Here is an 11,846-nt window from a genome sequence, read left to right as displayed (position 1 = left end):
TGCAGACTGAGCTGTAGCTTGGACGAATTCATGAGCTCTGGTGTCAATCGCTGACTGCCAGCTGCTGTCAGACAGGGCCAAGCATGAGAAGACGATGAGGTAAGGAATAATGTGAGGAGGGGGGTATGGGGAAGCCCGGTGTCAAAGTGCACTTCAGCCCCGCCGCTCCGAAAGCTGAGTTTTAGCCTACTACATCCTGAAAATTCATTCCAGTTTATATTATTGCATGTGTTAGTGATGGCTTGAGTGTTTGAGACTTTGAAGTATTTAATCTACACATGAAATTGGAACTTTTCTTTTTTTTTTCTATTTTTTTTTTCCTGTGGAATATAGCCATGGAAACCTTTAGCTTGTGCAGGAAAAGAAATGACTGGAAATGTTCCTTAGTGACTAACTTGCTGCAAGACGGTATTGTAAGTGCAAAACACAGTTATACTTTTAACAACAAACAAATGCCATCTCCTAGTTCTGAATTAGAGATTCAGCAGTAAAGCTGGTCTGAGGCAGAAGACAATGTCAGGATGATTGGCAGTGGTGTGGTGGGAAGACTAAGGTACCTACTGCATGGGTTTGGGCTGGGGGAATCAGTTGTTCCTCACAGAAACATCAGAGAGCACCGTGAAAGCTCAGCTGGGGGCAGAAAGGAAAACAATGACACCAGAAGGGTTTCAGGGGGCTGGGAAGGGACGATGCGGTGAGCGCGGTGTTTTGGTATTGACCTAACTCTACTGCCATTGAAGAGGCGGTAGGGTGTGTGGCTTCAATGTGAGCGGATGTAGGCTGATGCTGGAAATTTTTACAGTCCTCTAGTGTGTGTGTTAGAAGCTGGGACCACCTGATTGTACCTGACCTGTGCTGCCTGAGAGATGGAGAGAAAAAGCATGCGTGAGGCGGTGCATTTTCCTACCGTAACCTGCTCTCCTCTTTCCCTTCTCTAAGGGCACGTGTTTGTGTGTCTGTCTGACCCAACTTGAATGCATGATCATGCTGTTCACATTTGCTCTCTGTTTAGCACCTCTGCCGAGCAGAAAGTACATGAAGGATGCATTTAAACCAGGAGCTGTGAAGGTTTATGGAAGTAGACAACTCCTGTGACCCATCCACTCTTCACCCCCTTGTACTCTGTTCTCATCTATTTGAAGAAAAATCCACGAGCAAACTGTAGAAAGGGCAGATTTATTGCTAAGTGAGTTCATTACTTTATTTTCATTTCTCTTTCTTTTCTCTTAACTTCCTTCCCCAGTGCTTCAGCTGGAGAAGGGATTTGTTAATGCTGAATCCTGACATTTCTTGTGCCTGAGCTAGAAGCATGTGTGCTTTTTTGAGCACAACTATGGGTTGTTTTTTTCCCTTTAGGATTTTGTCTTTTGCTTCAAGACACGTCATAGAACCATAGAATGGTTAGGGTTGGAAGGGACCTTAAAGGTTATCTAGTTCCAACCCCCCTGTGATGGGCAGGAACACGTCCCGCTAGATCAGATAACACGCTCTGCTTAGCTTTTGCCAGCTGGATGTGCTCTTCTGGGCCTCTTGTGTTTGGGTCCTGTGGACCTTGGTGCTGGGATATCCTCCCAGCTTGGGCTCACTGTCCCATCCGGCTCACACGCTCATCCCACAGGGCAGCATGTGTTCCCCTGGGGTTGCTAACATACAGATTTAAGCACACATCGCAGCCAAAGCAAACAGGGCTGAGATGCTTGTAAGGCTCTTAAAATCACTTGGTATTTAACCTAATTCTAGGGAAAGCACAACAGATAAACTTACCTGCCTTTCCTGGTTGTGTATGAGTGTTGTTTGGGGTTAGGTCAAATTCCTTGAAGGACCTAAGTATTTTTTTCTCTCTGTGTCCCGCTGTGAATGGCTTTTCCTTTAGAAATGGAGCCTCACCCTCCTTTGCAACCAGCTCTGAAACAGCCATGGTATTGCCATAGCTTTGGGTTTCTGTCTAGCACGTTAGCACAAACAAACAAGGACGGAGTAAGCCTTGGAATAAAACCAGAGTGCTCAGTATGATAGAAAACCACCCAGATGAGCCTCAAATAGGGTTCATAAATTGTACGTGGATCTGGTGGTTGTCAGAAGTCCTTAGTTATATTTACTGCCAGTGTGGCCAAGATGCGGTGGGAACCACGATCTTTGCTAGTGGAGTGTTTTTCCTGCTGGGGTGTAGGTTGCATTCTCTAAATCCATCTGGCCATTGCTTATTTCCTCAACATAACAACCGGTCAAGGTGGTTTCTACTTAAGTAACCCTCGGAATGAAGAAAATAGGTGATTCCTGGACAAAAGTGGGGGGGTCTTTACACAACTCTCCCGAGGCCGTGCTCAGCTTCTGCAGGCACTGAGCTGGCAGAGCTAAGAGTTACTTTAAATTTGTTCCTTTTAACCTCCTTCCTCCTTAGGGAGCCTCTCTTTTTAGAAGTAAATCACAAGTGATGATCTGGGAGAGACTGATCCTCCCCACCTCTTCAATAGGTAAATTGCCCTTTTAGAAAAGCGATCCCCGCTTCCATCCTCATTTTTCATATCTCACTTAAAAAGAAAAAAAAAAGATACAGAAAAGAAAAAATAATCTTCCAGGGACTTTGACTTAAGCAAAGGCACTTTAGAGCCTTTTTCTAATGTCATTCTGAAGTTAAAAAACAATTTGACTTCAAGGGAGAAACGGCCCAATTTTTTAAAAACTTAATAGGATTAGTCATGGGAACTATTTTTAGCAAAAGTTCAACTTTATCCATGTATTTTAATGTGGGAAAAGTGTGTCCTTTTCCCTCTGCTAATGTTTGATGTATTCCAGCCCTCCTGCGAGTGTGTTTGAGTATCTTATGGGCTCTGGAGTGGAGGAGAACTTCCTCTCGGATTCTCTCTGTTTTCTTTCGTGAAAATGACATTCCTAAGCTGTTTCACTTTCTGACAGGAAATGGAGCCTTGCCAAAAATGATTAAAGTCCAAGAAAGCATAACAGTTCCAAAGCTGCAGCAGTTCTTTAGGAGTCCCGAGTCTGACATTGTGTCAAACAAATGTGAAATATTGTTTAATAAATTTGAATAATACAGGGAAAGGGAAAAATGGTTCTTGGCTTATAATGCTGGGGCTCTTTATTAAGTCTGTAAAGGACTGCCTAGCTCTAATAAATTGAAATATATACATAAATATACTTGTGCATGGATAACAGTTTAATATTGTAATATATAATGAACAGTGCACACGCACGCCCCACACGCAGACATTGATGTACATGTATTTATGACCATACATATATTGATATGTGTGTCTAGACCCACTCACAAGTTTGTATATATTTATATACAGAGTTACCATTTGCAGGCAACTCCTGTGCCTGCTTCGTGTAAGAAATATAAGTATTATTTACAAGGTGGGGCATGACATTATGACTTTATAAAAATACTAATCTCATGCTAGATAAAATACAATTTGTTAACAGTTTTTCAATGGTTTTTTAATTCAATGTTTATTGAAAGGCCATATTCTGCAGTCTTTACTCACGCCGAGTAACACCTTATCGTGCAATTCCTGCATCGTTAGAAGGGTTGCGCCGAGGCTCACTAATAGCAGTGAGAATTATATTGCACCCGATGGCCTGGCTCTGCCACCTCTTCACATTTAACAACCTCTTCTGTCAGAGGGGCTACCAATCACTGAAAGTTTGACTGTTTTCAATATTAGGTTATTAACACAATAGCTCCATCAAAATGAGCAAGACTTCAAAGATGTTCGTGTGCTGTCAAATCCAAGTGCTATAAAGACCTGTCAGGCTCCTTTATCCTTAAGATTACTTGTTGGAACCCACAAAAAAACCCCAAAAGTCTCAACATTTGTAAGCTGGCTTCCAATTTCTTCTGGATTTTGATCCTATTAGGTTCACTGAAATCACATTTTCAAGTTGCTCTCTGACTACAAGGCTAAGAATTTCCTTTTTTTTTTTTAATTTTCTTGATTTTAATACAAAAGCTGAATTACATCATTACCAGAATCCAAGAGCTCCGAATTTAAAAATGAATCCAATGACTCAAAGCTCAATAAAATCAGGACAGTTGGCAACCTTACTAGAAACATGAAAAGTTGCTTTGTTGGTTCCTGCAAGAAAACTCCAGTTCTTTGCCCTCTGTCAGATACATTGCTTTTCCACCAAAATATATCAAATATTCAAGAACTTATAAAAGAATTAAAATGTTCCTCTGACGCTGTCTCAATGACAAAACGTTCTTTAAGTGAAATACATTTCAAAGCTATGCTATAGGAAAGGTTACTATTTTTCATTCCTTGTAGGGGACTGTAGTGTTATTTGTTTGAAGTAAATTATCTTTATCAGTTTTCGAACGGCATTTGAGGTTTCACATAGGGGAAAGTTGAACCGGGACCCTTCTTACAGTCATTCAACAAGGACAGCAATTCACGGCTACTTTTCAGACAAGCTAAATTGATCAGACAAGTCAGTCAATGTCATTGAGCACTATTTGTCACTTCATAAGCAGCTACAATCTGCTCTTCTGTAAATGCAGAAGGATCGTCGAATAAATCACATCAACCAGTGGGAGTAGATAGTATCCCTTCATCCATAATTGGTGCGGTCCTCTCCTGTCACATTTGCTCATTCCCTGTGATTCCAGCATGGATTGACACTGACAAAGAAAGAGCAGCCGCTATTAAAGGCACTGGAGTCTGTCTGCTGCTCCGCTCTCCCAGCTAATAGATATCTATCATAATGTTGCATTAACATCACAAAAAATCAGACTTATAACTCCACTATCTGGGTATATCAATGACACGTGCAGGGGCCTCTCTTAGGTTTTGGGGAAAGCTGATTGATGTAAAAGGAAAGCTTCTGATTAAACCCACTGAACAAACCCGTCAGCAGTAGGAATATTTACTGCCATGTCTGCTACTGTTAATTTTGCAGGCAAAAAAATAATTTAAAAGAAAGAGAGGAACGTGATTATTTCTTGGAAACAACCTTTCTAGGAGTTGTAAGTTGTTATTCTCCGCTAGTGCAGGGATGGACTTTATTCCTATGAAATGCTTGTATGGTTATATAGGTGCCAAAATAATTAGGCAAATGGAATGCTGAAAAAAACACTAATGTGCATTTAGCACACACACAAAAAAGGCTTCTAAAAATTCTATCTGGTGCTGTGTTTGGCAAAAAACTGTTTTCTAAGTGAACGGGTGAAGTTAGCACATGATATTGTGAAGGTGTGCCAGGCTACAAACTTTTCTTTCCTGGAGAAATGCTGGATGGTTTCTATCAAGAATATGTTAGATTAATCATCTCGCTCAGCCCTGGTGAGAAATCACAGCGGAATACCCAAACTGCTGTGTAGTCACATGTAAATCTCTCTGACAACCTGGAGGCATGGATCATTTGTTCAGTGTTCAGATCCAACAACGTGCTTGTGGAGGAAAATACCTTGTTCACTCATAAAAAGATTGTAGCTGAATATGTAATTGCTGAGAGAGGAACACTGGGATCCCAGGTCTTCAGGATGAAGATCTGGATCCTTTTCTGTTTATTTTGGGAGAAAAAGTTTTAAGTCTCAGTTTTCTTATGTGTAAACAAGGCTTTGCATTGCCTATCGTGTGGGAAAGAGTGAAATGCTTGCTTTTTAAAGGTGCTCGGTAGAAATGTCATGTTCCTGGCTGGAGTTTTTGCTGGGCCCAAAGGCAAAGTATAATATCAAGTGATTCTTACAATTTTTAGTCTGGGACGTCTCTTGACCCGTGTGCACAGATGATGAGCATTTTCCCTTTCAGTATTGGCTTCTTTGCCTGCTGGTGCAGAAGAAGTTGTCCTGAAAGCCCGCCAGGAACCTAAGCAATAGGTAAGCAGTAGAGATTATTTTTTTATTTATGTTATTATTCGTATAAATACTATTATAAATACAGCTGACATTCAAAAGAAAATTCAAAGCAGTAGATCACGAAAATATTCCTCACTAAATACAAGACTTTGACTTGCTTTTAAATGAGCATAATAGAAATGTTAAGCTTAAAATCAAAATGTGAGAAAAATCTGCGTGCGATGGAGAACTCAACAGCATCCAGAGGAGGCAGCTTACATAGGAGCGCATTCATTGTCAACATCTGATACTGAAAAGGTCAATAGTTAATTAAATAATCCATCACCTTAGGATAGAGAGCAGTCCTTACTTCTGACAATCAATGACAGAAATATTAAAAGGTCAGAAAATGAGTTACTATATATTGTGTTTTCTTACTGTGCATTATAAAGATGTGACTTGGTTTGAGTAGCACGGGCATGAAGATAGGTAGGAAGAAATATTAGCTGTTGCTCAAATATTTTCTTAAATGCTCTTTTAGCAGGCATCTTTATGTGTGGGCTTCTGAAATGATGGGGCTCAGAGATGTACTAAACTTTTAGAATGACAATATAAGACTACAGCACAGAATACGTGATACCCTTAGTTTTATGACCAGGGTGTGTTGGGGAGCATCTTTATCCAGTGCTCTTTGAGGTCGCGTTGGAATATACTGGCTGAGTATTCTGACATTCAGGTTTCCTTTGGATAGGAGTAGAGTTACTTTAGGAGTCTGGGAGGCAGTTTATCTGTGCTTGATTTCTAGGCTCGATGAGAATGGGGTTAGCAGAGCAAATGAAGCCCATCCGCTGCCTCCTGTGTCTGTCCCTATGCACAGGCTGCTGCTTGCACCGTCCTGCCATGCGTGGCATGCACCTGATCCCGAGTTTACCCTTGTAATACCTGCATCAGTTAAAACAGAGTGATTTTTTAGACACTGAGTTCTCATACATTATTTAAGTTAAATGTAATAATGATGTTGCCATAAACATTTTTCGCTTTGCTGCTCACTATAGGCTTTTCTTTTGCAGAAACATTTCCCTCCTTGGTTGTGAGGCTATTCCTGCGCTGAATTTGTCAGATGATCAAAGTCAGTAACTCAGTGCATTTTGCCTCTACTTTGTCAAGGTAGGATATAGTTTTCTTCTCTTTTTCTGTATGGAAATAGTGCTTTACGTAGGGGGGGAAACAAGCGACTCATTTCTGAGCCCAGTGCCGCTGTATAGGGCTCCTCCGGGTAATGCCTTCCTCACCCTCCTCCATGCATGTGCATCTGTGGAGCTGGGAGGGACCCTCCTACCTAAGGGAAGGGTTATGAACTTACTATAACAGGGATCTGCTTCCCTCTTCTCATTACTAAACAGTGTGGAACCAATGCATAGTTATTAATATTCACTCTGTTTCTAAATTTTCTAAATTTTTCTTCCCTCATATGAATCCTGGGTGTATGAGAGTCGCTGTGCTGAAATCTGGCAAGTGTTATATGATTACTTTATCTTTCGCTATAAAGCGTTTTGAAAGACTTTGTATGAGAGGCAATATAAAAATAAATTGAATTGAACTATGGCTTCACCTTCCCACTTTTTTAGTGCAGAAACCTTTAGAGCAAAATCTGCAATGTAACCACAAAGGAGGAGATTAAGACTATGTCACGAAAGAGGTGAGGCTGGATGATGGGTCCGATCCTGCCTGAGGAGTTTGGTGGGTTTGTGATCAGCTATGTATCAATTGGATTTTACTAATGTTCACAACTGGGGAAAAGCCAGTTTGTATTTTTAGTGTGGAAGGTTATTTTAAGCCATGAGAAAGGTATTAGATATTATCCGCTGTAGTGTATTTATATAAACAAAGGTCTACCTGATGGTTGTGTAAACAGCTGTTCTGTTCCTACCCAACCTTGCATGGTTCATTAAAACTTACCCTGTTGGCCTCTGAAAGGCCAATTCTAGAAGGACATAATCTCACTTACAGAATCCACAATTGCAATAACTCGTCTTTTAAAAGAAAATAATCTTGGCTTAGGGTAATGAGGTGGGGTTTTTTTCCCCTTGTAGAAATACGATTTTATGTTTTACAATACAGGCTCAATAAATTACATTAATAAATGACTCCAGGTTCATGAGAAGTGCTGTATTTTGACAATATCAGCCAACCTTTCCATTTGTTTAAGCAGGAAAAGTGGGGAGCCAAAATAAAGCTGTTACAGAAGAAATCTCAAGAATGTTTATGAAACTCTGCTCTAGCTACATTTATTAGGACTCGAAGCATAGTCTTAATTTGTCATGCAGAATTCCAGGGCAGTGAGTAATTTATGGAGCTTCTCTAAATGCCAGGACTTAATATTTTTCTATAGCAGTGTTTGTAAACATGGACTAAATTGTATAGGTTGCAATGTGATGAAAAGGTATCTAGGATTTGTCATCTTCTGCTAACAGCTGTTGGGTTTATTTTATAGGGTCTCATGGGGTTTTTCAGATAAATGCGTTGTTGATGGCAAGCGAATGCACCCCCAGGATCTCTGATGGTGGGCACACGCAAAATTTAATTGCGGTAAGCTGTTTGTCGGGGATTTGATCTCCAGTGGATCAGCTTCCCTGGGTCGCTGCACTTCCCACCAGGGTGTCCATGTGTCACCTTAAGAGAAAGCCACACCGAGCAGGAGGCAAACTTGAGGCAAGATGGTAATCTCCCTTCTGGCAAAGATGCTTCTAGCATCATTTTTATGATGTGAAGACAGGAAGTACGGCTTCCCAAGGAGAAGTTTTAAGAGAATGGAGATAATGAATTTTAATCGTGGATTTCCTCGTGTTGCAGGAACCCAGGGTATTTGTTCCCTCTCTCCTACCTCTCTTTCTCATGTTGTAACATACTGTAACTGTGGGCTTTGGTTTTTATTGGGCTTTGGTCTGAGGTTCCATCTATGTTAGTGAGCAGTGGAACAGCAGGGGTGGATCTGAAGAAGAAAGTAGCTGGTGATGAGGACCTCAAATCTACAGCGTCTGTTTTAGGGATAGTCTCTGAAACTAGTGTGGTCCCATGGACTGAACCCTCTGTTGTTGATCGGACTGTATTGATTCTGTCGCTGGTGTGTGCCTGCGTTTAAGTGCCATTCAGAGGGCGCTCAGTATGTGGTTTGCAGATAGCTCTTTGCTGTGACTCCTGGTGTGATGGGTAGGAGGTACTGGGAGGTATCTTTCACAAGTTCACTTTGGACTCAAGTGAAAATTCTTGCAGAAACACACACCTGACTGCTAGACATGTTTTGTGCCTCTTCCTTACCAAGCATTATGAGTCATGTTCTAGGGACTCTTCAGGATTAGACATTTCTGACATGTTTGTTGAAGATCTCTTCCACACTTCCATGCCCTTATTCACTCTTTATGCAGTAGGTGGGTGAACACCTCCATAAGTGCCACCAATGCTCTGTCATTACATGTCTAGGCTCAACATGAGCACACCAATAATCCCAGAAACCAAAGTCTCTTCATGGAAATCCTGATTGAGGTATTGCCTTGGGGGGAACAATAGCCTGACTCCACTAGACCTGTGTGTTCTCGTGTCCTTTCAGAGTTTTTTTATGACTTAGAATAAAGTGGCAGTGACTACTTGTCTGAACCAGCACATCAGTTCTCATGCTCTCCTACTCACCAGATCAATTACATCATGTGAGACAAACACAGCAGAAGTCATCGTCTAAGGGGAAAACCCACTCTTTTCTCACTGCATTCCCAACCACACCAGAACCTCTGCCAGCACATGTGAACTCTGATAACATTTTAAGATACTGCTTTAATGAAACGAAAGCCTTGTTCGCAAGGCCACATTGTCTGAAGTTCTCCCATCCCTCATTTAAATCCAACATAATTAGTACAACTACAGACTTTGTTGTTATACGTGCTGAAGTATAATGGCTGCTATTATAGCAGCTTGCAGGAGCAAAGATATATGATATTGAACGATATGTCAAGGAAAAATAAACATGTTTCATTTCTTCATTAGATAATGTTTATTTATAGCACAATATATATCTACCTCCACTGTACCATTAAAGTTTTGACTGCTTTTTAACTATAAAATTTGATATTGTTGTGGCAGCTGCACTACTCAAATGATTGCTATAGTACAGCTGTTATCAAAGAGTAAGATTTATAGCTACACTACATGGTGTAAAGATATGTGCATATTTACTTTGTGTTTTACTACTCGTGTCCTATATTTTAATGACACAAGGTGAGATGAAATAGTGAAATAATAAACTCTTTTGCTGCTGCAAAACTGAATGGCACAGTTTGTTTAAAGTTTGGTGTTTAATTTTCTATTGTGCCAACAATAAAAAAAAACATTTTTTTCTCTGCTATTTTGCTTTACTTAAATATGGTTTACGTCTTAGTAGCAATTTTAGGTTTTTCGTTCTGTTTTTACTTTTCAGAGAAGTGCCTTGGAACTGAAGTGAGAACCACATGCTTGATGAAACATGTCAAACTATGTTGTATCCTACGTGAAGATCAATGTTTTAACCCTTGGTTAGGTTGTTAGACGCAATGAGGGGCAGATTCCCATATGGGTGCTTTTCTAGGTATATTATTAACTGAGGGTGTGAAAAGGGCACCAATACCTTCTTTTTATAAGGTTGCTGTCTCATGTGGCCAGATTGAACAGCTGCCTCAGCCCTAGACTCAGTACGAAAAACAGGTTCAGAAGATCTCTCAGTAAGGAAAGGGTTGATAAAGTCTCTTCAGCTCAGTTGCCAAATCCTGACCACCAGAACAAACTCATTTATAGCCAGAGCTGAGCTCTTCTGCTCAGACTTTGAGCTGGCTCACAAGGCTGGTCTCCATAGAATAAAAGGTTTATAACCATAGTACATTGCATTTACAGAGAGGAACCTTGGATTGCCTTTTCAATATCATCAATGACCAATGTCTTTTTATATGCCCTCCATAGTTTTCCACTAATTGGATCTCATTTAACAAGGAGTGTCTAATCAAAAGTGTTTGCAAGCAGAATTAGGTTATTTCACGAAGGCTGAGGTATTTCAGCAGAAATTCTGTGACGTAGTTCGAGTGCAACGTGTAGTTCTGTGTGTAAGACGAGACTTTGAAACTCAAGTGTTCTCTGAAATGTCAAGAAATTAAACTACAGAGGAATAATGAGTGATAGGATTTATATACTTAATTAATTTCTAATATGTGCTTTGGATACCATTTTTTGGTCTATGTTGAGTCCAATCATGTCCATGGCAAATTTAGTCATGTTGCACTAACTGTGACTCGGGGAAGAAGGAGCATCAGCTGCCCTTTAAAATAATCCAGTAAAGCTGTATTCCTCGACGCTACTCTGCTTTATATTGAGTCATTACTGTTGTTACTCTTCTTGCTTTGTTTCAAATAGTAAAATGTTTACTGCAACTTGCTAATCTGCTCTCCTTTGAGCATATTTCTGCCTGTTGCCTTGAGTTTGTCCTATGCTTATACCATGTACCTATACCATCATATTTTTCACAAAATCAAGGGGGTGTGAGATACATCCAGCTGCAAAAGGACAACTTTGTGGTGCTTTGCTCTGTGCATGGCCTGCACATCATGGGACAGGAACGTAAGGACCCTGCCAGGTTTTAATGCTTCGTACCGGTTATTTGGATTTGGTAAGCAAAGTAACTCATCATGTTGTGGTACATTTTGTTTTGTTAGCTCGACATACCAGTTTCTGCTCCTGCGTACACGCAGACTTAGAAAGCTATGTAAAAATGTTGTGAAAACGAGCTTTCTCATGAGGTCTCCGTTCCTTCCTGCGTTTTCTCATGTTATAAATCCAAGAATAGCCTTTTGTCTTGATATTTTAGTAGTTCTTTTTTTCTGGCACAGAACAAAAGGCTATGACAAATTAAAATTAAAAAAAAAAGAGAGAGAGAAGAGGACTTTGTGTCTTTTAAAAGATTTGGCTTGAGGTTTTGGTTTGAGAAAAGCTTCACACTTTAATATTTTACCCACTCATTCCTACCATGAACTTA

At 40.4% G+C, this 11,846-nt stretch overlaps 1 long non-coding RNA gene across 2 annotated transcripts; it reads left to right on the top strand.

Annotated features, from left to right (window-relative positions):
- Positions 1 to 331: 331 nt before the first annotated feature.
- LOC128852513 (uncharacterized) lies at positions 332 to 11,467 on the top strand. 2 transcript variants are annotated; one of them, XR_008450387.1, is made up of 6 exons: positions 332 to 413; positions 1,013 to 1,186; positions 5,719 to 5,839; positions 6,868 to 6,964; positions 7,426 to 7,496; positions 8,292 to 8,765. It is a non-coding gene; the product is annotated as an uncharacterized LOC128852513 (long non-coding RNA). The 2 variants fall into 2 exon arrangements; XR_008450388.1 differs by lacking the exons at positions 7,426 to 7,496; positions 8,292 to 8,765 and adding an exon at positions 11,348 to 11,467.
- Positions 11,468 to 11,846: the final 379 nt, after the last annotated feature.

Source organism: Cuculus canorus, chromosome 6 (genome assembly GCF_017976375.1).
Source record: "Cuculus canorus isolate bCucCan1 chromosome 6, bCucCan1.pri, whole genome shotgun sequence".
NCBI classification, from domain to species: Eukaryota; Metazoa; Chordata; class Aves; order Cuculiformes; family Cuculidae; genus Cuculus; species Cuculus canorus.
Note: the sequence above shows the minus strand (reverse complement) of the source record. Positions and strands in the feature narration are given on the sequence as shown.